Source organism: Heloderma suspectum, chromosome 6 (assembly GCF_057233095.1).
Source record: "Heloderma suspectum isolate Gila_16-S chromosome 6, 16-S_ref, whole genome shotgun sequence".
Lineage (NCBI taxonomy): Eukaryota > Metazoa > Chordata > Lepidosauria > Squamata > Helodermatidae > Heloderma > Heloderma suspectum.
The window spans coordinates 71,676,457-71,699,060 of record NC_139463.1 but is presented as its reverse complement, the minus strand read 5'-3'; the positions used below and the strand labels follow the sequence as shown (position 1 = coordinate 71,699,060).

Sequence of the window (22,604 nt, the reverse complement as noted above, 5' to 3'; positions counted from 1 at the left end):
TGGGAAATTACTAGGTTCTGATTCTCCTGGGACTTTAATGCTAAACATCAACCATATACAGATTAATCACTTGAAGAATTTTGTAATTCAAGTACATTGTGGCTAAACACATATAAGTAGAGGGATCTAACTTACTAGTAAATCTAAAGGAGATACTTTTCCTTTAAACAGGTTTCCGTACTTGTTCTCATTTGGTATGCTTTCTCCTCCATACATCTAAAAACATCTGCCTTCTTAAAAGTCACAGTGGCCGTGTTTGAGTTTTCAAAGACTCCCTTAAAGGAGTTAAGCTGACGTCACTTGATGCATACCAAGATTTTATTTGTAGATTCATGCAAGATACATTTTTAACCTTGTGCTTAGGATGTGTGATAAAGTTACTTTAATCATTTCCCAATACAGATTTTGCATTTCTTTTAGAAGTGTAGAAATAAAATGCTGAATTTTTTGGGGAAGTTGTTAGAACAAGAAAGGATAGCCTGTTTTTCATGATAGATCACTTTCCCATTGATAAAAATTGTAAGATAGTGTTAGGTTGAGTTTTTACAGGGTGTGTGTCTGTTTGTGTATCTCTGTTCTTCCACTTGCCTTGGGACTTGATTTTCTTGTTTGGAGTGATACCCAAAACAAGAACTAGTTAACTAAATATGATGAGTATAGTCTCAACATGTGGCTAGTAAGAGCTTTTTCCCTGCATCTCCAAAATCTGTAAAGATGGTCACCATTTAAGTAAAGAATACCTTGAGCAAATGGAGACATTTTAATCTGTGTCCTTTCAATAATTAAAATCAAATCAAATCACATGGCTTATTTCATTAAAACAAAAATCAAATCTGGCTTATTTGTTCAACCCCAATAACTAGAAGATGCCAAGAATGCCCATATTGACAGATAGAGATGATTTTCTAGGATTGAGAGTATTTTCTCTGGTGACACTGACATTGTATGTCTACCATTTATAAACTATGCCACCTGGTTAGTTTAAATAGTAATTAAAACAGATGCAGAGTGTACTATTGACCTGTGGAAGAATTGCATACATATCTTTAAAGGGTTTATTTCTACTAATATTGTGAATGATTTCAAATTTCATTTTAAGTTAGTTTTAATGAATTGGCAGTTGCAGCGTCTTACGTTAGACAACATTTGAAACTCAACAAATAAAGGTTGAGAACCCAGATACAGAGTTAGTTCTTAGTCTTTTCTAAATATATAAGATGTACATATGGATAAGTGAATTTGGGGCTCCTACTTAGAAAAAATGATCTGCATACTAACTAACAAGTGCCTTAGTGATCAACATTGTGTCTATGAAGCTTTTTGGGATTGCAGTATTCCTATTTTAACCTTCTAAAAGTTACATTGATTGGAAGGGAACTTACAAGAAAGTGTTCTGACTTCCAAAGGAAGAGTGTATAAATTTGGGGTGTGTGTGCGTGGGGGGAAATAGAAGATTTTGGGCACTTAATGTGTCTGTGTTTTCAGTTATACCTTTATTGAAAAAAGGACTTGGAGGAAATCGGCAATTTTATTCCTTAAAAAGGCAGCAAATTCCTTTTGGTGTTGGAAAGGGTTAATTAACACAACCTCGAAGATGTTTTAAGAACTCAAGAATGTTAAGAAATGTTTGGAGGTTAGGGGTGGGGTTGTCTGAGACTGAAAAGATTGAAGTGGATAGAATTGTGGGGTGGGGGAGAGAGGGACAAACATGAATGGATAAAAAAAAGGAGGGGAGGGGAAATTCAGTGAATCCATCAAGCAGACATTCCAGATATGAGGACTGGAAGTGACTAGCCTAGAGAGAATGAAACTTTAGTAACTGAGAAAAAAGTGATTATTCCTCAGTAGCCCCCCAAAACCCTTCAGTAGCCAAAAAAGTGGTTATGCCTCAGTAGCCCCATAACTATTAGGGAGATGTTGTTCATGGTGGTTTTAAGACAAGTGATCAGCAGGTATACTTCAAAAGTTTTTTATTATCTACAAAGTAACATTAGTTATTTTGATTTATTAGTATTTTTGTTTGATAATTTCTGTAGAATTATGATCTAATTTGTTTAAGGTATCTTATCTAAATAGTGCACTAGTCAATACGTGGACAGTATGTAAAGTAATACTGTGGTATAATATAAATGTTCAGTGCTTTGTAAAATCAAGTGTGACATCTTACAATAGATGTGTGTATAGTCTGGTACAGCTTTAGCTGAAGATAATATATCTGTCTTTGCAACAAACAAGCTAAAAGCACAATCTTACACCTGTCTATGCAGAATTAAGTCCTGTTGTGTTCGGTGAGACTTACTTCCTGGTAAGTGTATAAGATTGCAGCCTAAAGCTTAGAGAAAGAAGCTACAGAATTCTTCACTTTAATTTATGTCATTGTTCATTTCCCAGCAAATGAGTTAATGTTACACTTTCTTGCAACTGCAACAACAACACCAGCCAAAGTTGGAATATCTGAATCATGCCAAAAGCTTTCACTACAAAGTTCTAAACATATTATTTTGTAATGGTTCTGTTTTGCTTTCTACATAGGTCTTTGGTGGATTTACCTGTTTGGGAATTTCTTCATTTTTTGTACAGGCAACAAACATTTTGTCTTGTGAACTATGTCAGGATGTAAACGTAAACTCTTAAGCAGAAACAAGTATTAGTGACAGTAAAGGCAGAAATTATATGTAGACTGGCAGGCGCATGCTGGGAGTTGTAGGCCTTTTTTCTGTCTAAACATGCATAGGATTGCACCCGTGAAGATCTTTTGCAGTATTGATTGGTTCCCAAGCCAGGAACTACAGGGGCAGCAGAAGGCTGTGTATCTCACTGCTGTTTATAGAGACAGAGTTAAAGATAGAACTCCAAAGTCGTCCCCCTGTATTATTGACAACAAAAATTGAAAGTGTGGGTATGAAGAGTCCAGTCAAAGATGCCCCAGAAACTGAGTGGCTAGTGTGCAGTCTTGAACACAGATGTTGACAAGAAGAGACCCACTGGGGGGTTTGCATGGTTCGCATGCGATACCTCCTTATTGGATGCACTGTGTTGATCCTTTGCTGCAGGCTTTTGTTCATGTGCTGGCTCGCAGCATATCCACATTCAGGATTGGGGAAAGCATGTCCTCTTGCAATGTGGAAACAGTCCCTTTGGGGAATCTGAATTAATTGTTCTGGTCAAAATGCTTGAGTTAGATCAAAATGTGCAATCTTATGAATACTGACTCAGAAGTAAGTCCCACTCTGTTCAGTGGGGCTTACTGCATATAAGTGTACATGGAATTAGATGGAATTCCAAGCACCTGTTTAGTTCTTACCAGCATAACCTGACCAAGGGAAAAAATGAGCAGTTGCATACCATTGGGATCTTAACAGTTTTTCTTTGATTTTAATAAAGGGAGGAATTGCTTAACTTAGTGTAAAAAAAGTTGTTGGAGAATGAATAAGTACAACTGGTGATTGTCTGGGGTTTGTAGGGAAACAAATTTAAAAGGACAAGTGACTTTTGCTCTGTAGAAACAGCAACAATGGAGAGAGAGTTAATTTTCCCAGTTCTCCAAAAATACCCAGAAATGTTGATGTTTTCCAGAATTGTACCAACAAGCATTTGGTAAAGTTTGGAGAACAGGACAGACTCTTGAAAAATACCATGAATCCAGCACTTGAAATTTCAAGCACTTAAGAGAGAGAATACACCTCAAGCCTCCTTCTAGGAGGTGCTATTAGGGCTCAGTTTTACACATATTTACCTGGGAGTAAGTCCTGTTGAATGGGACTTCTGAGTAGATATGTATAGGATTGCGCTGTTAGTAGCTAATAACTAGCCTCATCAGATACATGCTGATTTTATGAATGGAATGTATTTCCCTTGGTGACACTATGAAAGGTTTCTAAGGCTCTAATCCTATACACACTTGCCTGGGAGTAAGCCCTGCAGAACATAATGGGACTTGCTTCCGAGTAAACATGCATAGGATTGTGCTTCATCTCTGTTCGTGAAGCTTGAAGCAAACAAGTTTATTTGTTTTAGAAGAGAAATGATATACCTCTAAATCAGCAATCCCCAGCCTATGGATGCTTTTAGATGACAAATCCCATCATCCCCAGTCAGCATGTCCAATGGTCAGGGAGTTGTAGTCCAAAACATCTGGAGGGCACCAGCTTGGGGAACAGTGCTGTAAGGTCTATACTTCTCTCCACTCTGAAATTCACGAAGAAAGATGTAGAAAGGATGCTATGGTCAAGATTTGTGGAAAGAAAGTGTAGTCCCTTAGTTGTAATTTGCTTTCACCTTAACACCAAATAAAGTTAGGTGACCGTATGTTGGCTTTTTTGTGTACTGCCAATGATGTCTGAAATATAAGATGCTGCATTCTTGACAGAAATAAAGGTACTTTTGTGTAGCAGTGAAGCAGAGCTGTTAAAGCCAGGAGCCAAAAGGTCTGCTTCTTTAGGCTTCACCCAGGGCTGTGGCATTTGTGCCTTTTTGTTTTTGATCCCCTATGCTGGCCTTCCCCAACCTGGTGGCTTCCAGGTGTTTTGGACTACAACTCCCATCAGCCCCAGCCAGCATGGCCATTGTTAAGGTGTTGTGGGAGTTGTAGTCCAGAACATCTGGAGGGGCATCAGCTTGGGTGTGGCTACCCTGCGTCATAGTTCACAGCTTTTTTGAAACTTCAGTTTCAAAAGTGACTACAGGTGGGGTGCTGTTTAAGAAATGCAAGCCCAGATCTTCCCTTGGATGCATGGCATTTGTTTTACGGTTTCTTGGATCTGGGTGTAGCGTGGGCTTTTCAGCATATCGCTGGACCTCTGACTTTAACTGATTTAGAATAGGCTGGGTTAATCCTTTGGGATTGGATTGTTAGATCTGTAGACCAGATTTTCATGTTCATTGTGACTTCCATGATCGTAAATGAGGGCACCCCTGTTTGGGATTAAAACAGGGTATTCCTCTCCTTCAGAAAGTTGTAAATCCCATTTGTTTTTTCCTAGTCAAAAGAAGGTGGCAGTGGGGCATACGTTTTTCTTTTTACCATTTTATGGAATGAACAGTATCTAATTTATCTGAACCTCAGTGTTTTGTTTTAAAGTTTTTCAATGTTCTCTGAACATCTGCGTATTGTCTTGGAAGACTGGCTGTGGGCCTCCTAGGAAAAGGTGGGCAACTTGTTTGGTATCCAAGATCCTGAATGTGTTGTAAATCTGAACCATCACTGGCGCTGTAGTGAAAGTGAGCGCTTCTCTTTTTGTTGTTAAGAACTGTACTGGCAGGTTTCATAAGGAATCTTTTGAGATCAAGTGTCTCACCCTGACAAATATTCACATGTCAGATACCTCTCTGCCTTCCCTCTGTATATACTACATGTCTCATGTTCACACGCTGTGAAGCTGATCTCTATATCCTATACCCCTTCCTTTTGAATTTATTTAGCTGCCAACTGAATATATCAGAAATGTAGGGCACTGGAATCTGTGTGTGTGTGTGAGAGAGAGTGATGGTGGTTGTGGTTGTGGGAGTGTCTCTACTTTGGTCTTCTGTGGAGTTAGCTAGGTATTTGTGTGTTTCTGCTGTGGTTTTCTGTGTTTTATTGCATGTATGTGTGTTTAGAGGAGTTCTATATATTTACCATGTTGTATACCAGCCTTCCCCAACCTGGTACCCACCATATGTTTTGGACTTCAGCTACCATCACCCCAGCCAGCTAATGGTCAGGAATCCTGGAAGTTTTAGTCTAGAACATCTGGAGAGCACCAGATTGGGGAAGGTTTGTGGTACACTAAAACTGTGGTGTCCCTGTTTTATGAAGCCATGTGGGAGGTGTCAGCAGCTTTCAATTTGAGGAAACTAGCAGTCATCTCTAATACTGGATTCCATGGTACATTAGAATAGGAGAAAACATAGGGATTCTATCCTGTATGTTGCAAAGCAGTTCTGAGTCTGTTCTAGCAGAGTGCTCAAGAACATTTTTCCTTTTGAAGAATATTAGTTTCTTGAAGCTTGTCAAGTTGTTCAGATGTCTTAAACAACGTATACTGGCCTCTTGATTAATTGGGGTGGGGTTGTCCCTAGAATTTGTATGGTCAATCCAATTAAGAAGATATAAACTTAAGTTTGGATTTAAATCTGGGTTGTGATCAATTGGTGTCTCTCTGCTGCTGGATAGCTCTTTGATCCAGTGGAGGCTTCCATCAGCAGGACAAGGAGAGAGGCAGTTTTTGGTGATTCCTCCTCCCCCTTACAGCTCCCGGCACCTCACCCCAAAAAGATGGCTGAGTGACCCTTTAGAACAGTGTGGGCCAAAAATCACCTCCTTCTTAGTACTTCTGCAGTCAGTGGGACAATCCAGAGGAAGTTAGGTGTGCAGACCCGCATTTAAACCTGTATGATTTAAGCCTACACTTAACTGCTGGTTTCATTTATTTTTGTGGGATTTAAGCATGCCTTTCTCTGGACTAGGGTTAAGGATGGATTCAAACAAACATGTTATCCAGGTCTGGAAACACATAACAAATTCCTTTTTAAATGGCTTTTGTTGATCCAGTTTTCCAGCTAATGCAGCATATGCGTGACAGAATTGCCTCCTGCAAATCTTAGAAAATAGGTTGAATTAAAAAATGTTTTGTCATGGCCCAGCCTTCTGTTGAACCCTTTGTAAGACTAGTTCAACATGTGAAAATCCACTGACAGCTTCTATCAGTGCTGACACTGGGCTGGGAATTTTTTAAAAAAACGATTCCACACAAGATTGTATCTCATTGGCTTTCAGCCAGAGTCTCTTGAGAAACCTTGCGTTAGGTCCTGGACCAGTCACTCTTTCACATTCTCTGTTCTGTATCAGTAAAGTAAAAGTAATCCTGACCTACCTCATAGTAGTGCCTTCCCCAACCTGATGTTTAGGCATTGGCTGTGCTGGCTGGGGAACATGGGAGGTGTATTCCAACGCAGCTGCAAGATTGAGCTATGGATCAAGAAGTCTCCGGTTTGAAACTGGCCTCTGCCATGAACTTGCTAAGTGGCTTTAGGCAAGCCTCTCTCTCTCAACCTCGGCCACCACCCTCCCTTCTGCAATATGGAAGATAATAATATTGACTTACCTTAAAGGGTTGTTGTAGGGATTACAGCTAGATAAAGGATGTGAAGCAGTTTGAACACTTGAAAGCACTAAGTAAGTGCTGCCCAAGTAGGCTCCAAGGAGCACCATTGAAATCCTCAGGACTTCCTGAGTAAGCATGCATAAGAATCATCTGTTAATCTTGTAACAGAGTTATGTGGCTTAACAAAGGATTGAATCCTGTATCATTTAATTTCAGAGGGTGGGAAGTGAAATCAACTTTCTGAAGTTTCAGAAAGTCACCATGGGGTCCAAAACCCCTTGTAAAGCAGAGGTCAATCTTAAGATGTATTTCTTTAGTGCTTTCAGCATACAAATTGCTTTACATTTCTTTTCCTTTTTAATCTTTTGATAAATATACAAGGTCAGTGCTTATGGCTCTGGATTAATTCATCTGGGGCAACTAGCACCCTGGTGTAATCATAGGCATGAACACAATTTGCAGCTCCCACTCCACGCATAAATAGCATTTGAAAGGGTGCAGAGTTTAACAAACAAACAAACAAACAAAAACAAGCGCCTAAACATTTGGCTCCGGTATCTAAGGTTTCCATTTCTAAAACAACAGCAGCAACATGACAACAATGAGTCATGTAGTACCTTGAAGACTTAGACCCGATTTGCATGATCATCGCAACTTAAACATGGGCAGTTGCTGGGTTATTTGAGGGTTGTTTCCCCCTCAAACAAACCATGCCACCTGGGTTTGGATGAAACAACAAGCCGCACCCAGGTGGGTAATGAGGCAAATGGCACCTGGCATGTGCTGCCACACGCCGCAGCTTAAACATGCCACTGGTGATCATGTGAACTGGGCTTTACTCCTTGTTATTTGTTCTACAACAGGCTTCACATGGCAACTCCTGTGGACATTTTTGCCATCCTTGCACAGGTCTAATGCCTCAAAATTCAATTCTTGCCCCAGAGAAGTTGAAATCTCCCCCCCCCCCAGCAGCTGCATCGGTACGTAATGCTAAACGAGGGCTGGGGACTCTGTGGCCCCCTAGATGCGGTTGGACTGCAATTCCCATCATCCCCAGCCAGCATAGTCAATAGTTAGGGATGATGGGAGTTGCAGTCTGACAACATCTGGAGGTCCTCCATCCCTGTGCTAAATTGTGGTTTAGCACTATGTGGGCGAGTGAAGCGTCCAGCTCATGCACTCCCTGCTTCCTTCTCCTCCAGCATGGCCAGGAGGGGGGCTTAACCAGGATTCAATTTCAGTTTCTGCAATTCCCACCTTGTCATTAGTTGCAATCACATGTAGGTGTGCACCTTTTTGGCCCTGTGGGCCACCTTAGGTGTTTGCTAGTGTGTTTGGAGCTGCACCTGTGTATGTACACATTCACATAGAAGTCACACACACCACTTACTCACACTGCTTATCTTGTATACATTCTAGCATTCAAAAACCTTTTATTTAAGATGGGGTGGACACCTTATTTATTTATTATTTATTTATTACATTTATATCCCGCCTTTTTCCCTCTTTCAGGAAGCCAAGGCGGCGTACATAATCCTTCCATTTGTGCTGCATTTCCTTGGGGATAATCTGTCGGGGGGGGGGGAGCTGGAATTCCCCTGGGCCCCTCCGCACACAAACTATGCCCACTCACTTCTCCCCTCACTCACACACAGTCACTCCCCCCCACTCACACATGCATACACCTACTCACTCAGAGCTCTAACCCTTCCTTTCCCTCCACAGAGAAAAAAGAGAAAAAAGACAAATGCTCTAGGAATGAGCCCTATGGTTCTTGCTATAGAAGTCTTGTTCCCAGAGCATCCTGGAAAGCAGGCAGAAACCTTTGGGCACTGCATTCTAGGATGCTCTAGGAATGAGGCTTCTGTGGTAGGAACCATAGAGACCATTCCTAGAGCATTTTTCTCTTTTTTTGTGGTAGTAGATGCTGGGAGTCTTTGGGGTCACCAGACAAGGGCTGCACTTTGGACCCCTGGTATAAAGTAAGCATTAAACTTTATCATGTACCTGGAAAGCGCAAATGATTTCATTATTGACTTGGAGACGCTAGCACCAGACCTGTGTGAGGTCTCTGGTGTAGCTTTCTGAATATACTTTGCTTGCAGAAGATTCCATGTTCAGTCCCTGGCATCTCCAGTTAAAAAATGATCAGGTAGTAGGTGATGAAAAAGACTTTTGGTGCCTGAGACCTTTGGAGAGCAATTGCCTGTCAGAGTTGACCATACTGGGCTAGATGGAACAGTGGCCTGACCTATGTTCCTACTATTTTGGATGCTAGCCTGGGTTGTGGAAGAAGAGTGGTGAGATGGTGTGAAGTGGAGATTTCTGCAGTCTTTCTGGGAGTGTTCCTAGCCTGTGGCTGTGATTAGAGTCAGTTTGGAAATGCTTTTTTCAAGGCCATTTTTTAACTTTGGAAAACACACTGAATGGAGGGTTGAGCCACGCTTTCCATGCTAAGATGTGTCTTCTGTGTACATAGGGGTTTGCAAGGTGCATGTTTGGAAACATGAGGTTGACATGTGTTAGGGAGCCAATCCCAGCTCCCCTGTGCATGCCTGTGATGTGTTTGCTAAACCCGATTTCTCTCCCCTGTACACTTTTGGCGCTCCCCTGTCTCGAGGGTAGGCAACCTAGTGCCCTTAAGATCTATTGGACTTCAGCTTCCATCAGCCCCAGCCAGCATGACCAGTGGTCAGGAATGCTGGGAGTTGTAGTCCAAAACATCTGGAGGATACTAGCTTGGGGAAGGCTGCAATAGACAGTGACACCTTAGGGATGAGTTTGATTTCTTACCTATAATTTGCCCTGAACCCATATTCTTCTAGGACATGGGAGTATGGGATCATGCTTTGATCCTTTCTCTTATTATTCAAAATTGTACATGAGCTTGAGTCTGCTTTACATGAAATCATCCTCAAAAACCAGAGCTGGAAGAAGCTAAAATACACACACGCCATCTAGTTTTATTATTGGTGTAAAAATCCTCCAACCTCCTCCAGTCAATTTGTAATATCCAGATTGCACTGACCTACAGTATGAAAGCATAGAAATGTGTCAGTGGCACAAATGGCTCTGGATAACTCAAGCAAGGGTAAACATACACACAGTCCCAGTTGGTCACTATCCAGTCTTAATTGTTTTCCAGGAAACGGAAGGGGGGATTACTTCCTGATCCCGATTGGGGATGATCAGTCAGACATGGATTTTTCTTTTCATATTATCGTAATTAAGAGATTTAGGCTGGCAAGTAGTTTGACAGTTGCTATTTTAACAGCGCAGCCCAGTGGATGCAATATTGGACTTGGGCCTGGAAGATTTGATTTCAGCCCTAGGGCATATCCAAATGATCAGTCTTAAAATGGGTTCCTATCACATTTTAGCCTTTGTGGGATAATCTTGCAAGACTTGGTTCAAAGGTAATAAAAATAAATACGTTTATTAACTTCAACCATAAGTCATAACAAAATCACAGGTTTTGCCAAAGCGATGGGAAACAAGTATATATCCACTTGGCTATTTAACAGGATGCTACATTTGTTTAAAAATATATCGGTCAAACACACATAGCTGAAAAACAAAATGAAGCTACCTTTCTGATTATTTGTTTTTTAAAAAACCTCTAATAACAATTTTGCTTTTTGTTGAATTTTGCTGTACTTCATATTCAGTAAATGTTGCTCTAGGGTTTTAAGTTGTACCTCTTTGAAAAGTAGGGAACACCATGCATAAGGGGAAGGAACTGCTATTACACTTCCTCTGCAAATACAGAATTGAAGTTCATATGTTAGACTTCCTTTCAAAAGACCCAAAGGCAATTGAAGGAACTTTTAAAAAGGCAATTGATGGAACTTTAAAAAGAGCAATTGATGGAACTGTTAAAAAAGGTCAGTGCCCTAGTGATAGTGGTTAATGGATGGTAAGGGGCAACATTTGGTTTTTAAAGTCTGGATGAAGCCTGAAGAGAGATAGGACACCTGGAAGCTGAAAGTGACACATCTGAAGAGAAAATGCAGAGAAACCCTTTGCCAGTTTTGCAAATCTTTAGATATAGGGTGGCCCAGTTTGCATGAAATGCTGAGCGAAAACCCTGGCTTAATAAACAAGGCTATGCACAAGTGACAGTTCACTCCTCCCTTTGTCAAGCAAGCTAAGAAGCCAGGATTCAGCCCTTCAATGTATCTTCTCGTGTTGTGAGAACTGGGAACTGTGGCTAAGGGCTTGCAAACAAGCCAGGATTCATAAACCAGCTTTAAACCCTGGCTTCCAATCCTGGCTTCTTCCTTTTTGCAAACACTTTATACCATGGGTCTGGTTTGCCTGACATGGGATGCTACAGCTAAGTGTTGAATCCTGGCTTGTTTTGCCACCTCACACAAAGCGAGGAGTGAAGCAGCAGGAAATGGGCTGCATGCCGTTCATGCATACCCTGACTTACTAAGCCAGGATTTCTTGGTTAATGTTATATATGCATGCAGCCTTTACCTTGAGCATTCCACTCAACTGGATAGCTGGGGATTTCCAGCTCTCTTTCAAGATGAGCCCTCAAGGAGCGGTGGGTTGGTCATCACTGACACACGGGCACTATCCAGTAGGTGCCTTCAATACTTGCTCAACTATATCTCAGGCAAGACTTCCAAATCACAAATGGCCCTGTTAAACAGGGGAAAGAATTGCATTTACCCCAGCAACAATACATTGGAACTTGGGCACTGGGAAAATGTAATGTGCACAAAACAGATGGGTTTCCTTGAGGAAAGATGCCTGCATGCTGTGCTACAGATCAGCAGCAACTGCATGTGTGTTGTGCTATAAACTTCTCAGTATGTGAAGCATGCTAACAATGGCTAAAGCCAAATCTTAGGCAGCCAGAAACGTTATTACTCACCATTCCAGCCTTGCAGATGAGTTCAAATGATTTTCCAGCTTACAACATTGTTGCTATCCCACCTGCTTGGGGTTGACTTGAATGATAGACTTGCCAAGAAGTAAACACCCTGGGTGAATGGCTAGTGGTAACAGTTCTTCATTTGATCCCTTTGGTGCAGTGAATTATTGCCACCTTGTAACATCATCTCATGGCATCGACTGTCACACGACCCATATTCATTTCGACCTAGAGGCCACTGGCTATTTTAAATCAAAGGGTGAAACTTACTTCTTTATCTCTCTACATCTTTCCTATGAAGAGGACTATGGCCTTCCCTTGCCAGAAGATATCCTCCATTTCCTTCTTGCCTCCTCCATCCCTCTTTTTATTTTGTTTCTCAGCCACGCTGTAGCATTTAGCCTTTCCTGTCTCTGGAACCTTTGTGAGGTTTCTCCCCACTGCCTTTCCCATCTCCTTGCCCATCTTCTGTGGATCTGCTTAGTATGTTCTTGAAATCCTCATTCTTTCTCTTTCCATTGTTCAGGCTGTCAGTGCATTTGCAAAGGGATGGGCAAACTTCAGGCTTCTTGGATTTGTTTATTTTATTTCTATCCTGCCCCCCACACACACACACCATGGCTAAAAGTATAAGAGATAAAACATTTTAAAATGATCGTAAAAATGAATAAATTAAAAGTGCAATTAAAAAGACAATCATAAAAGAAATAATTAGCACCTGACCAAGTAACCCCCCCCCTTCAGCAACCCTTATATGCCAAAGGCTGCCTGAATAAAAAATATATTTACCTCCTGGTGGAATGACAACACAGAGGGAGACAACGTGGCTTCCCATGGCAGGGAGTTCCGGAGTCCAGGAGTCCCCACTGAGAAGGCTCTTGCTCGTGTTCCCACCAAATTTGCCTCTGATGCTGGCAGGATTGAGAGAAAGTTTTAAAACCCTTCCCTGAAAGTTTTAAAAGCCGGGCAGGCTTGTATGGAAGAATTTGTTTTAATATTTTGACTTCATTTGTTTTTTAATTAAAACCCTGAAGCTCACCAACTGGAGCCATGATCAGAATAGCTGCTAGGGACGGGGGGGAGACATTCAGTCAAAATGAAGGAACTTTGCCTTGGAGCACCTGCTCAGCCCAAAAATTTGTTTTCAGTATTAGAGCTGAGATCACAGTCCTTTTATACAAAAATCAACTTCAGGTTTCCTACAAGCCTTTTCATTTCAGTAGCTTAATTTTGTCGTGGTGGGTTTGTTGTTGCTATTGGGGCTGTTCACACAACACACTAACTCACACTCAGTGGTGGAGTGTGGGTTCTTGTTGAACCATGGGTTGTTTGTTGAACTGTGGATTACTGTGTTGTCTGAACACAGGACATTTTCCAGAGGGTGGTTTGTTAACCATGCAGCGTGGTGTGTTAACTGCCCTGAACAACCTAACAACAAACCATGGGTTCTCAAGGTGGCTTGTGTGAGAAAAATAAGCCACACTGCATGGTTAACAAGCCACCCTGTGGAAAATGTTCTGGGTTCAAGCAACACGCTAACCCACAGTTCAGCAAACAACCCACGGTTCAGCAACAACCCACACTCAACTACAGAATGTAGGTTATCGTGTTGTGTGAACCCAGTTAGTGTGTTGTGTGACAACCCAGTTGTTTAATTTGGAAATCAGAAATCCTTACTGATCTTCTACAACTCATCCAGAGATCTGCCAGTAGATTCTGATCTACCTTCTGGCCGCCCATGGTTTAGATTGCTAGAACGGCACTCCCCTGCACACAAGAGGGAGGTATCAGGTTTGGGGGAACCTCAAGGTTTGCAGAGGTACAAAAAGAAAATCTGAAGGAGCAAGAAGTCTTAAGGGAAGGAAATCTCCCCCACCCCCAAATAACCCAGTGTGGAGTGAGCATGTTCAGTGGATATGGAATGTTGGCTGACTGCTTGGGGGATGGACGGAAAAGGCAGGGAATGGAATGATTTGTTTAAATCTTCTTCTGGCTTAATTCATAGATTTCTGTGCCTCACATGGTAGGACAATAGCTGGCAAACCTCTGGTTTGTTTTCAAAATGGAGGTGGGGAAGAAGATCTCTCTCACTCTCTCCCCACCCCCGGAGCCCTTTTGCTCTTTCAGGAGATGGGTCGTTGGCTTTATTGCAGCTGACACTCGAGCCATGACACGACCAGGAATGAAATTAATTATTTTACCGGCGACCACCGTGGTTTCAAGGCTGCACGTATGACAGCGTGTTGGGGTGGGTGCAGTGGGATACGTAATAGCCCGCAAGGGTGACCAGAGCAAGAGACGAGTGTGAGAGTTTTCTCTCAAAGTTAGTTTAAATAAGTAGCCAAGGAATAGGCGGAGGGGTCATCAATCCAGTCATCCATGGCCTTGTAAGGGGAAGCCTGCCTTCCCAACCCAGTGAACACAATCCGTCTGTGGAAACAGATGCATGTGCGCGATCCTGCTATAATGGCTGCACAAACAGATCCGCAGAGCAGCCTTCCCCAACCTGGTGCCCTCCAGATGTGCTGGACCACAACTCCCAGCATCCTCAGCCAGCCATGGCTGGCTGGGGATGCTGGGAGTTATGGTCCAGCACATCTGGGGGTGGGCAGGTGGGTTGGGGATAGCCGCTGTAAAGAGTGGGGAAATCTACCCCAACCGGCGGCTCAGTATCGCATATGGAATGCCATCCGTACCCCATTCCTATCTTCACATGGAAGGCTTTCTCGAAAATTCATTGCCCGAATGAAGACGGCGTACAACAGCATTGTCGGCACGAAAACGTTTTCATAGTGGTGGTCTGGAGATTCTGGCTCGCCTTGAGGACCATCCAGAATTCATGATAACAGTAGCCCTGCTCCTCTCCTGACATGGGCGGGGTGGACTTGCGTTTCTGACCTTATGCTGAATGCCCCATCAGGTCAGAGATGGTGCCTCCCTCTCTCCCCCCAGGTCCAAACTTGGAAGGAGGACAGGGACTGGTCAGTTTTGAATCCGCAGTTTCATGCTGTAGTTCAGTAGTGCAAAGCACAGTGAGAGTTCAGGGGTGACTCCCAGCCCCTCCCGTCCCCAGCTCAGGAAAAGGGTGGGGGGTTGTCACACTTGCCAGAGTTAGGAAGGACATTTTGACAGCAAACATATTTTATTTATTTGTTTCCGGTATTTGTATACCACCACCCTAATGGCAGAAAGCGAAGAGGATCTCAAGAGCCTCTTGTTGAGGGTGAAAGTGGAGAGTGCAAAAGCTGGTTTGAAACTCAACATTAAAAAAACGAAGATCATGGCATCTGGCCCCATCACTTCCTGGCATATAGAAGGGGAAGAAATGGAAGCAGTGACAGTTTTTATTTTCTTGGGCTCCAAGATCACCGCAGACGGTGACTGTAGCCATGAAATTAAAAGACACTTGCTCCTTGGGAGGAAAGCTGTGGCAAACCTAGACAGCATAGTCAGAAGCAGAGACATCACCTTGCCGACAAAGGTCCGTCTAATCAAAGCTATGGTTTTCCCAGTAGCAACGTATGGCTGTGAGAGCTGGACTATAAGGAAGGCTGAGCGCCGAAGAATCGATACTTTCGAACTCTGATGCTGGAGAAGACTGTTACAGTTTCCAGCCCATGGTGTCAGGGTTGCCTCTGAGCATAGGAAGTGGCACAGTAGCTCAGATTCTGAAGAAGAATTGCAAGGCGTGGGGGAGGAAGTTTCCCAGGCTTGTCCAGAGATGGAGACACAGACTCCTCAGGCTTCAAAGGAAATGCCTTCAGGGAGTTCAAAGGAAAGTTGCCCGTTTGAAGAAAAGACTGGCTAGTATCCTAACTTAAGGGGGGGATCTCCCTCTCTTTTGTGAGGCCTCTAAGCGCAGCTGTTCTCGCCGGGCCAATCGGGCAGACCGTCTAAGCTCCGCCCCTGCCATCTCTCTCTTGGCTCTGTGTCTGTGCCTGGTGTCTAAGAATTCAGGCTCTCCAAGCCCCACCTCTCTCTGTTCGCTATCTCTCACAGGGGTGTGTGAAGAGAGGCCCTCTCCGTCCAGCTGGGCCTTTGAAGCCTGAGGAGTCTGTGTCTCCATCTCTGAACAAGCCTGGGAAACTTCCTCCCCCATGCCTTGCAATTCTTCTTCAGAATCTGAGCTACTGTGCCACTTCCTGTGCTCAGAAGCAACCCTGACACCATGGGCTGGAAACTGTAACATGAACTAGAAGCCTCTGGGAAGCCCAGACAAGCAGGTCATGAAGGCAAGAGCCTTCCCATGCCATGTTGGCTGGAGATGATGGGATTTGTACTCTGACACATCTGGAAGGCTACTAGGTTGGGGAAGACAGCTGTAACTGAATGTTCTCCTATTTTTTTTTCCTTTAAAGAAACAACAACACCCCTCCCTGTCAGGGGATTCTGGACCAGGAATGGGGAACCTGTGACCCTCCAGATGTTGCTGACCTCAAACTCCCATCAGCCCCAGCCAGCATGGCTTATGCTCAGGAATGATGGGAGTTTGGTCAACCCATCTGTAAGGCTTCCAGGTTGGGGAAGGCTTCTGTTGATCTTCAGCATGTACACGCTGCACACATCCAAGCTTTTTTGGTTCACGCTTATGGACTAGGACCCCTTTAACTTAAGAAGAGAAGAAGAGCCCTGCTGGATCAGACAGAAGGGCTGTCTAGTCCAACATCCTGTGCTAGGCCAACCAGATGCCTCAAAGAATCCTATAAACAGGACATGAAAGCAGTAGCCATCTCCCGCTGTTGCTCCCCAGCAGCTGGTATTCAGAGGCATGCTGCTTCTGAAGCTGGGAGTTCCTCATAGCCATCATGACTAGTAGCCATTGATAGCCTCATCTTCCATTAATTTGTCTAATTTGTCTAAGTTGGCAGCCATCACTACATATTGTGGCAGCGAGTTCCATACGTTAACTAAGTTATATCTAGGGATGTTAGAGAAATCCTCCGCGGATTCAAATGAGGCTGGATTCTTTGGAATCCAGCCTCAGGAATCTGCGGCGGATCAGCACTGCTTACCTCCGCTCCAGGAGGATTGGAGGCGGAATGGCACTTGGCTACTTCTTCCACCAGAGCCGTTCGCCTCCTCCGTGCCGATCACCTTAAAAAAAAGGGGGGGAGGCGATTGGCAGGATGTGCCCGTAGACTTATATGCAAAATAGATTCATCAATCTTGCGTATAAGCCTATGGACACATAGACTTATACACAAGATTCACGGCTCTATTTGCGTATAAGTCTATGGGCACATCCTGCTGATCGCCATTTTTTAAAAAAGAAATGGTGATCGGTGCGGAGGAGGTGTACAGCTCTGACCGGCAAAGTAAGCGGCCTTATAGCCAGTGCGGCTCTGCGGAATCCTTGGAGCTGCTCTGGAGGTTTCTGGGGTGGGGGGGAGGAATAGATCTTCTCCCCCCACGGATTCCCCACCGGAACGGACGGTGGGGAATCCGTACACCCCTAGTTGTATGCAGTGTTAGTCTAACTTAAGTCCCATTCATTTCAGTGGGTCTCCTCTAAGTAGGACTAACATTAGAGGCAATCGTATGTGCAGTGTGAAGAAGTAATGTCTGTCCTGAATCTCCTGCCATTCAGTTCGATTGGATGACCCTATTGGGTTCTAGAATGATGAGAAGGGGAGAAAAACTGCACAACCTGCATAATTTTATTTGGGTTTGAATGAACCTTTGCTGTATAGTTCTAAGGATAGTGCTTATTGTAGGGCTGAGTAGTTTCTGCAATATACTTATTATATTGCATATCTGACCCTAATTCCTTACTTGGTTACCCATTTTAACTTTTAAAACTTCATTTATATTAAAATGTATATGCCATTTTTGGCCCAGTTATCTTGAGATAAAAACAAGCAACATTATTATTATTATTATTCAGTAGTAAAAATACAATGAGCAAGAGGGCCAGCTGAAATCAACTATTCTAGGAGGACAGATCAACCTAAATCAAAGGCTTATCTAAAAAAGACAAAAACAACAAATAGTCTTGTGATGCCTTAAATCAAATTCAGTTTCAGAGACGCTCTCAGGGGCCATATTCCAGTGGTGGGCAGGACTGGGTCAAAATAGCAAAAAATCAGCATATTTTATCTCAAAGATCTTACTGCCAGTAACCTAGCCTTAGGAGAAGCATCTCAACCCTTTAGGATGGGGAAAAAAATGCCACAAAAGTCAGGAGACTACCAAACAATTGGAGGAAAGGATGCATGGTCATCTGGGAAACCCTCAGTTAATAGTGGGGTTATGTGAGGGTTGTTTAACCTTCAGATAACCCACAGTGGCTGGGTTCACATTAGGGATGCTGGAGAATTCTGCCCCATACTCAAATGAGGCCAGATTCCAAAGAATCTGACCTCCAGAGTGGCTGCACTTACTCCAGATGTGGGGGAGTTCATGTGGGGCAGCTCGCTGGCTTCCTATAAGACACAATATGCTAATGGCGGCTGCTGTTAGCTTATTGCAGGAAAGATACAGCTGTAAATGGCATATTGGACGCCATTTGCAGCCGTAAAGCACTTACTTTGACCTAAATACAGCCATAAACAGCTGCCATTAGTGTATTGTGTCTTACAGGGAGCTGGAGAGCCACTCTGCCAACTCTGGCAGACGTGGCTGGGCTCTGGAGATTTCTGCGGGGTCCTGGGCTGCCTGAATTGCCCCTCCACCCCCCCTGACTGGACAGTAGGGGTTCGTGCATCCCTACTTCACATGACATGTCACAATCCCTGATCGCCCTGAGCTATGGTTGCATATTCAAAATGGAAGCTGCATGCACCATGGCTCGCATTGAGGTATTTCAATCGGAATTCTGTTTTGTTATTTGAAATAATAATTTTTAACATTGAGTTTTATTCTTTTATCTTTGTATCTTTTATTGTTCACCTTTCTGGAATCTGTCTAGATGTGGAGCGGTATATAAATGTTGTAAATAAAAAAAATAATCCATGATGAGCCAGCCGTGTCACGCGAACTGGCCCAATATGTTTTTCAGTGGATATTGCCCCTTGGTGGGATGTGTGAGTGTGCATGAGAGTTGCTAACTTTTTACCTTGTTCCTATGTCTTTGCATTTAACAACGGGCTGATTATACAGGGCTTAGCAGGTGAAGCTTTTTACAGCATGGAGATAAACATGTTGCAGAACTGCTAATTGTCGCAGATCACGATGATACTAAAAGTTCAGCTATGGGAGGCTGGGCTACAAGTTGGCAACCCTGCAGTTGAGGGCAACCCATGGGAAAACGAGAGTAGTTAAGCCTTGATCAGAACAATGTAGATGGTGTAGAAATGTTGAAGAAAGTAAAAGTTACTAGGTGATCAAGGCAGGGTGAGTGTTTAAAAATTAGAGGATATACAATTTAAGAACTCTGCAGAGCTGGGACCTAAAATGTGAGGAGGACTTAAAAAAAAAAGATGGCTAGGAATTTTAAATATTTTTTCCACCCTATGGATTGCTTAAGGTCATTTCCTTAGTTGCGGTTTACAAAATTCATGTAGCAATGATCGCAAAGTGTCCAAAGTCACTTAGGTTCTGTAAAGTCTGAAGTGTCAACAGCAAGTATGAGACACAGAGAGGATCCTGGGAGGTTTGTGGGCACAGGTCTCTTAATGTTATAAAGATAATGTGCCTCTGGCCATTTGTTCTTGATGTTTAACATGCGTTTTTTAAAAGATAGGTAGTGGAATATCTACCTATTAGAGTTTTGCCAAGAGAACACGCTGATCATAGCAAACACTCTTTTCCAACAGCACAAGAGACGATTCTACACATGGACATCACCAGATGGTCAATATCGAAATCAGATTGATTATGTCCTTTGCAGCCAAAGATGGAGAAGCTCTATACAGTCAGTAAAAACAAGACCTGGAGCTGACTGTGGCTCAGATCATGAGCTTCTTGTTGCAAAATTTCAGCTTAAATTGAAGAACGTAGGGAAAACCACTAAAACATTCAGGTATGACCTAAATCATATCCCTTATGAATATACAGTGGAGGTGAGGAATAGATTTCAGGGATTAGACCTGATAGACAGAGTGCCTGAGGAACTATGGATGGAGGTCTGTAACATTGTTCAGGAGGCAGCAACGAAATCCATCCCAACGAAAAAGAAATGCAAGAAAGCCAAGTGGCTGTCTGATGAGGCTTTACAAGTCGCTGAGGAAAGAAGGGAAGCGAAAAGCAAGGGAGAAAGGGGAAGATATATCCAACTGAATGCATGCAGAGTTCCAGAGAATAGCAAGGAGAGACAAGAAAGCCTTCTTAAATGAACAACGCAAAGAAATTGAGGAAACAACAGAATGGGAAAGACTAGAGATCTCTTCAAGAAAATCGGAGATCTCAAGGGAACGTTTTGTGCAAAGACGGGCATGATAAAGGACAAAGAAGGCAGGGACCTAACAGAAGCAGATGAGATTAAGAAGAGGTGGAAAGAATACACAGAAGAACTATACAGGAAAGATCTGAATGTCCCTGATAGCCATGATAGTGCGGTCACTGAACTTGAGCCGGACATCCTAGAGAGTGAAGTCAAGTGGGCCTTAGGAAGCATTACTAACAACAAAGCTAGCGGAGATGACAGTATTCCAGCTGAGCTATTTAAAATCCTAAAAGATGATGCTGTTAAAGTGCTGCATTCAATATGCCAACAAATTTGGAACACTCAACAATGGCCGCAAGACTGGAAAAGGTCAGTTTACATTCCAGTTCCAAAGAAGGGCAACGCCAAAGAGTGTTCAAACTACCGCACAATTGCGCTCATTTCACATGCCAGCAAGGTGTTGCTCAAAATCCCACAAGCTAGGCTTCAGCAGTATGCGAACCGAGAACTACTGGAAGTACATGCTGGGTTCCGAAGAGGCAGAGGAACTAGAGATCAAATCGCCAACATTTGCTGGATCATGGAGAAAGCAAGAGAATTCTAGAAAAACGTCTATTTCTGCTTCATTGACTACGCTAAAGCCTTTGATTGTGTGGATCACAACAAACTGTGGCAAATTCTGAAAGAGATGGGAGTACCAGACCACCTTACCTGTCTCCTGAGAAACCTGTACGAGGGTCAAGAAGCAACAGTAAGAACCAGACATGGAACAACCGATTGGTTCAAAATTGGGAAAGGAGTACGACAAGGCTGCATATTGTCACCCTGCTCATTTAACTTATATGCAGAGTACATCATGAGAAATGCCGGGTTGGATGAATCAGAGGTCGGAATTAAAATTGCTGGGAGAATTATCAACAACCTCAGATACGCAGACGATACCACCCTAATGGCAGAAAGCGAAGAGGATCTCAAGAGCCTCTTGTTGAGGGTGAAAGAGGAGAGTGCAAAAGCTGGTTTGAAACGCAACATTAAAAAAACGAAGATCATGGCATCTGGCCCCATCACTTCCTGGCATATAGAAGGGGAAGAAATGGAAGCAGTGACAGATTTTATTTTCTTGGGCTCCAAGATCACCGCAGACAGTGACTGTAGCCATGAAATTAAAAGACGCTTGCTCCTTGGGAGGAAAGCTATGGCCAACCTAGACAGCATAGTAAGAAGCAGAGACATCACCTTGCCGACAAAGGTCCGTCTAATCAAAGCTATGGTTTTCCCAGTAGTAATGTATGGCTGTGAGAGCTGGACTATAAGGAAGGCTGAGCACCGAAGAACTGATGTTTTCGAACTGTGGTTCCGGAGAAGACTCTTACGAGTCCCCTGGACTGAAAGGAGGTCAAATCAGTCCATACGAAAGGAAATCAACCCTGAGTGCTCATTGGAAGGACAGATACTGAAGCTGAAGCTCAAATATTTTGGCCACCTAATGCGAAGAGAAAACTCTCTGGAAAAGACCCTGATGCTGGGAAAGACTGAAGGCAAAAGGAGAAGGGGACGGCAGAGAATGAGATGGCTAGATAGCATCACCGATGCAATGAATATGAACTTGAGCACACTCCGGGAGAGAGCGGAGGACAGGAAGGCCTGGCGTGCTCTGGTCCATGGGGTCACGAAGAGTCGGACACGACTGAACGACTGAGCAACAACAACAACAAGTGGAATATCAGGGTCAAACTCAAATAAATCTAAAAAAAGGAGAAGGATCAAGGCCCAGCCTGTGGTATAATTTACAATCAGGAGGATATGAACCTCCTATTCAAAGCCCTATGAAGAGAGACTGAAAGAACTGGGCATGTTTAGCCTTGAGAAGAGAAGACTGAGGGGAGACATGATAGCACTCTTCAAGTACTTGAAAGGCTGTCACAGAGAGGAAGGCCAGGATCTCTTCTTGATCATCCCAGAGTGCAGGACACGGAATAATGGGCTCAAGCGGCAGGAAGCCAGATTCCAGCTGAACATTAGGAAAAACTTCCTGACTGTTAGAGCAATACGACAATGGAACCACTTACCTAGGGAGGTGGTGGGCTCTCCCACACTGGAGGCATTCAAGACGAGGCTGGACAGCCATCTGTCAGGGATCCTCTGACCTGGATTCCTGCATTGAGCAGGGGGTTGGACTCGATGGCCTTGTAGGCTCCTTCCAACCCTACTATTCTATGATTCTATGAGCCTTCCCTCCTCTCCCCCTCCCCCCAGTAGTGGAACATACAGAGGGGCAGCTGTGGTGGTGTGTTGCAGCAAAAATAACAGA

General features: G+C 43.4%; 1 protein-coding gene across 1 annotated transcript in view; it reads left to right on the top strand.

Moving 5' to 3' along the window:
• Positions 1–22,604, top strand: part of IGF2BP1 (insulin like growth factor 2 mRNA binding protein 1) — a 117,268-nt gene that overhangs the window by 3,191 nt on the left and 91,473 nt on the right. The window lies entirely within an intron of this gene.